A 5,858-nucleotide genomic window follows, 5' to 3' on the forward strand; every position below is an offset into this window, starting at 1 on the left:
GAGGAATTTTACTTCCATCCAAAAAATGACAGACCTCTGATTGTGATGGGAGCCCAGCCTAACCTCTACAAATATGTAAATGGACTGTACAAACAATATGGAGACGAGCTGTTCCATGTAAAATCCCCTGAAAAGACAAGGGGCACTGCCAGTGGCATACCTAGAACTGACTGCCCCTTCCACCCCGGGGCGCCACTAAAAGCTGATGGGCCCTGGTGCAAGAGTTCAGCTTGGGCCTCCCTTCCCTCAGTGGTTTGTGGCCAGGGAAGCACATGGCCTCCAATCGAGATGGCGCTCCCTCCCCATGCCAAATTCTTGACCTAACCTCTTCCCTCCTAACATTGTATACAGTGCTACCAAACATACAGGATAATACAGCACCACCTACCTCCTACATCCAGTGAGGTCTCCTCTGATGTAGACTTTCTCTTTCCTCATCTTCTCCATTCAGACCAGACCGCCATGATGATTTCTTTCAGCCATCTCTGCAGTTTGACAAAAAGACTTCTTAGTTTCCTACTTTTCCATCATCCTCCCACCTTCTCAACACCCTGGCATCCCCAATACTGTGCCCGCTGTGCTCCCCAATACTATGCTGCAGAAACAGGTAATCCCCCTGATAATACTGATACCACCCAGATAGTGCCCCCAATACTGTGCTCCCCAATACTATGCTGCAGAAACAGGTAATCTCCCTGATAATACTAGTAACACCCAGATAGTGCCCCCAATACTGTGCCCGCTGTGCTCCCCAATACTATGCTGCAGAAACAGGTAAACCCCCTGATAATACTAGTAACACCCAGATAATGCCCCCAATACTGTGCTCCCCAATACTATGCTGCAGAAACAGATAATCCCCCTGATAATACTGATACCACCCAGATAGTGCCCCCAATACTGTGCCCACTGTGCTCCCCAATACTATGCTGCAGAAACAGGTAAACCCCCTGATAATACTGATACCACCCAGATAGTGCCCCCCAATACTGTGCTCCCCAATACTATGCTGCAGAAACAGATAATCCCCCTGATAATACTGATACCACCCAGATAGTGCCCCCAATACTGTGCCCGCTGTGCTCCCCAATACTATGCTGCAGAAACAGATAATCCCCCTGATAATACTGATACCACCCAGATAGTGCCCCCCAATACTGTGCTCCCCAATACTATGCTGCAGAAACAGGTAATCTCCCTGATAATACTGATACCACACTGATAGTGCCCCCAATACTGAGCCCACTGTGCTCCCCAATACTATGCTGCAGAAACAGATAATCCCCCTGATAATACTGATACCACCCAGATAGTGCCCCCAATACTGCGCCCGCTGTGCTCCCCAATACTATGCTGCAGAAACAGATAATCTCCCTGATAATACTGATACCACACAGATAGTGCCCCCAATACTATGCTGCAGAAACAGGTAATCCCCCTGATAATACTAGTAACACCCAGATAGTGCCCCCAATACTGTGCTCCCCAATACTATGCTGCAGAAACAGATAATCTCCCTGATAATACTGATACCACCCAGATAGTGCCCCCAATACTGTGCTCCCCAATACTATGCTGCAGAAACAGATAATCCCCCTGATAATACTAGTAACACCCAGATAGTGCCCCCAATACTGTGCTCCCCAATACTATGCTGCAGAAACAGATAATCCCCCTGATAATACTGATACCACCCAGATAGTGCCCCCAATACTGTGCTCCCCAATACTGTGCTGCAGAAACAGGTAATCCCCCTGATAATACTAGTAACACCCAGATAGTGCCCCCAATACTGTGCCCGCTGTGCTCCCCAATACTGTGCTGCAGAAACAGGTAATCCCCCTGATAATACTAGTAACACCCAGATAGTGCCCCCAATACTGTGCCCGCTGTGCTCCCCAATACTGTGCTGCAGAAACAGATAATCCCCCTGATAATACTAGTAACACCCAGATAGTGCCCCCAATACTGTGCCCGCTGTGCTCCCCAATACTGTGCTGCAGAAACAGGTAATCCCCCTGATAATACTAGTAACACCCAGATAGTGTCCCCAATACTGTGCTCCCCAATACTATGCTGCAGAAACAGGTAAACCCCCTGATAATACTGATACCACCCAGATAGTGTCCCCAATACTGTGCTCCCCAATACTATGCTGCAGAAACAGGTAATCCCCCTGATAATACTGATACCACCCAGATAGTGCCCCCAATACTGTGCCCGCTGTGCTCCCCAATACTGTGCTGCAGAAACAGGTAATCCCCCTGATAATACTGATACCACCCTAACCCTAACCCTAACCCCAATACTATGCTGCAGAAACAGGTAATCCCCCTGATAATACTGATACCACCCAGATAGTGCCCCCAATACTGCGCTCCCCAATACTATGCTGCAGAAACAGATAATCCCCCTGAAAAAATACTGATACCACCCAGATAGTGCCCCCAATACTGTGCCCGCTGTGCTCCCCAATACTATGCTGCAGAAACAGATAATCCCCCTGATAATACTGATACCACCCAGATAGTGCCCCCCAATACTGTGCTCCCCAATACTATGCTGCAGAAACAGGTAATCTCCCTGATAATACTGATACCACACTGATAGTGCCCCCAATACTGAGCCCACTGTGCTCCCCAATACTATGCTGCAGAAACAGATAATCCCCCTGATAATACTGATACCACCCAGATACTGCCCCCAATACTGTGCCCGCTGTGCTCCCCAATACTATGCTGCAGAAACAGATAATCTCCCTGATAATACTGATACCACACAGATAGTGCCCCCAATACTGTGCTCCCCAATACTATGCTGCAGAAACAGATAATCTCCCTGATAATACTAGTAACACCCAGATAGTGCCCCTAATACTGTGCTCCCCAATACTATGCTGCAGAAACAGATAATCTCCCTGATAATACTGATACCACCCAGATAGTGCCCCCAATACTGTGCTCCCCAATACTATGCTGCAGAAACAGATAATCCCCCTGATAATACTAGTAACACCCAGATAGTGCCCCCAATACTGTGCCCGCTGTGCTCCCCAATACTGTGCTGCAGAAACAGGTAATCCCCCTGATAATACTAGTAACACCCAGATAGTGCCCCCAATACTGTGCCCGCTGTGCTCCCCAATACTGTGCTGCAGAAACAGGTAATCCCCCTGATAATACTAGTAACACCCAGATAGTGCCCCCAATACTGTGCCCGCTGTGCTCCCCAATACTGTGCTGCAGAAACAGATAATCCCCCTGATAATACTAGTAACACCCAGATAGTGCCCCCAATACTGTGCCCGCTGTGCTCCCCAATACTGTGCTGCAGAAACAGGTAATCCCCCTGATAATACTAGTAACACCCAGATAGTGTCCCCAATACTGTGCTCCCCAATACTATGCTGCAGAAACAGGTAAACCCCCTGATAATACTGATACCACCCAGATAGTGTCCCCAATACTGTGCTCCCCAATACTATGCTGCAGAAACAGGTAATCCCCCTGATAATACTGATACCACCCAGATAGTGCCCCCAATACTGTGCCCGCTGTGCTCCCCAATACTGTGCTGCAGAAACAGGTAATCCCCCTGATAATACTGATACCACCCTAACCCTAACCCTAACCCCAATACTATGCTGCAGAAACAGGTAATCCCCCTGATAATACTGATACCACCCAGATAGTGCCCCCAATACTGCGCTCCCCAATACTATGCTGCAGAAACAGATAATCCCCCTGAAAAAATACTGATACCACCCAGATAGTGCCCCCAATACTGTGCCTGCTGTGCTCCCCAATACTGTGCTGCAGAAACAGATAATCCCCCTGATAATACTAGTAACACCCAGATAGTGTCCCCAATACTGTGCTCCCCAATACTATACTGCAGAAACAGATAATCCCCCTGATAATACTGATACCACCCAGATAGTGCCCCCAATACTGTGCCCGCTGTGCTCCCCAATACTATGCTGCAGAAACAGGTAAACCCCCTGATAATACTAGTAACACCCAGATAGTGCCCCCAATACTGTGCCCACTGTGCTCCCCAATACTATGGTGCAGAAACAGGTAAACCCCCTGATAATACTGATACCACACAGATAGTGCCCCCAATACTGTGCTCCCCAATACTATGCTGCAGAAACAGGTAAACCCCCTGATAATACTGATACCACCCAGATAGTGCCCCCAATACTGCGCCCGCTGTGCTCCCCAATACTATGCTGCAGAAACAGATAATCCCCCTGATAATACTGATACCACACAGATAGTGCCCCCAATACTGTGCTCCCCAATACTATGCTGCAGAAACAGATAATATCCCTGATAATACTGATACCACCCAGATAGTGCCCCCAATACTGCGCCCGCTGTGCTCCCCAATACTATGCTGCAGAAACAGATAATCCCCCTGATAATACTGATACCACCCAGATAGTGCCCCCAATACTGTGCTCCCCAATACTATGCTGCAGAAACAGATAATCTCCCTGATAATACTAGTAACACCCAGATAGTGCCCCCAATACTGTGCCCGCTGTGCTCCCCAATACTATGCTGCAGAAACAGGTAAACCCCCTGATAATACTGATACCACCCAGATAGTGCCCCCAATACTGTGCTCCCCAATACTATGCTGCAGAAACAGGTAAACCCCCTGATAATACTGGTACCACCCAGACAGTGCCCCCAATACTGTGCTCCCCAATACTATGCTGCAGAAACAGATAATCCCCCTGATAATACTAGTAACACCCAGATAGTGCCCCCAATACTGTGCTCCCCAATACTATGCTGCAGAAACAGATAATCCCCCTGATAATACTGATACCACCCAGATAGTGCCCCCAATACTGCGCTCCCCAATACTATGCTGCAGAAACAGGTAAACCCCCTGATAATACTGATACCACCCAGATAGTGCCCCCAATACTGTGCTCCCCAATACTATGCTGCAGAAACAGGTAAACCCCCTGATAATACTGATACCACCCAGATAGTGCCCCCAATACTGTGCTCCCCAATACTATGCTGCAGAAAAAGGTAAACCCACTGATAATACTGATACCACCCAGATAGTGCCCCAATACTGTGCTCCCCAATACTATGCTGCAGAAACAGATAATCCCCCTGATAATACTGATACCACCCAGATAGTGCCCGCTGTGCTCCCCAATACTATGCTGCAGAAACAGATAATCCCCCTGATAATACTAGTAACACCCAGATAGTGCCCCCAATACTGAGCCCGCTCTGCTCCCCAATACTATGCTGCAGAAACAGATAATCCCCCTGATAATACTGATACCACACAGATAGTGCCCCCAATACTGTGCTCCCCAATACTATGCTGCAGAAACGATAATCCCCCTGATAATACTGATACCACCCAGATAGTGCCCCCAATACTGTGCTCCCCAATACTATGCTGCAGAAACAGATAATCTCCCTGATAATACTGATACCACCCAGATAGTGCCCCCAATACTGTGCCCGCTGTCTCCCAATACTATGCTGCAGAACAGATAATCCCCCTGATAATACTATAACACCCAGATAGTGCCCCCATACTGTGTCTCCCCAATACTATGCTGCAGAAACAGATAATCTCCCTGAAATACTAGTAACACCCAGATAGTGCCCCCAATACTGTGCCCTGTGCTCCCCATACTGTGCTGCAGAAACAGATAATCCCTGATAATACTGATACCACCCAGATAGTGCCCCATACTGTGCTCCCCAATACTATGCTGCAGAAACAGATAATCCCCCTGATAATACTGATACCACCCAGATAGTGCCCCCAATACTGTGCCCCTAATACTATGCTGCAGAAAACAGATAATC

General features: G+C 48.1%; 1 long non-coding RNA gene across 1 annotated transcript in view; it reads right to left on the reverse strand.

Annotated features, from left to right (window-relative positions):
* Positions 1-434: 434 nt before the first annotated feature.
* Positions 435-5,858, reverse strand: part of LOC122922520 — a 33,463-nt gene continuing 28,039 nt past the window's right edge. The window contains exon 3 of the long non-coding RNA XR_006387139.1: positions 435-485. This is a non-coding gene — a long non-coding RNA (uncharacterized LOC122922520). The remainder of the gene's footprint in view (positions 486-5,858) is intronic.

The sequence above is a fragment of the Bufo gargarizans genome, unplaced genomic scaffold (genome assembly GCF_014858855.1).
Source record: "Bufo gargarizans isolate SCDJY-AF-19 unplaced genomic scaffold, ASM1485885v1 fragScaff_scaffold_423_pilon, whole genome shotgun sequence".
Taxonomy (NCBI): domain Eukaryota; kingdom Metazoa; phylum Chordata; class Amphibia; order Anura; family Bufonidae; genus Bufo; species Bufo gargarizans.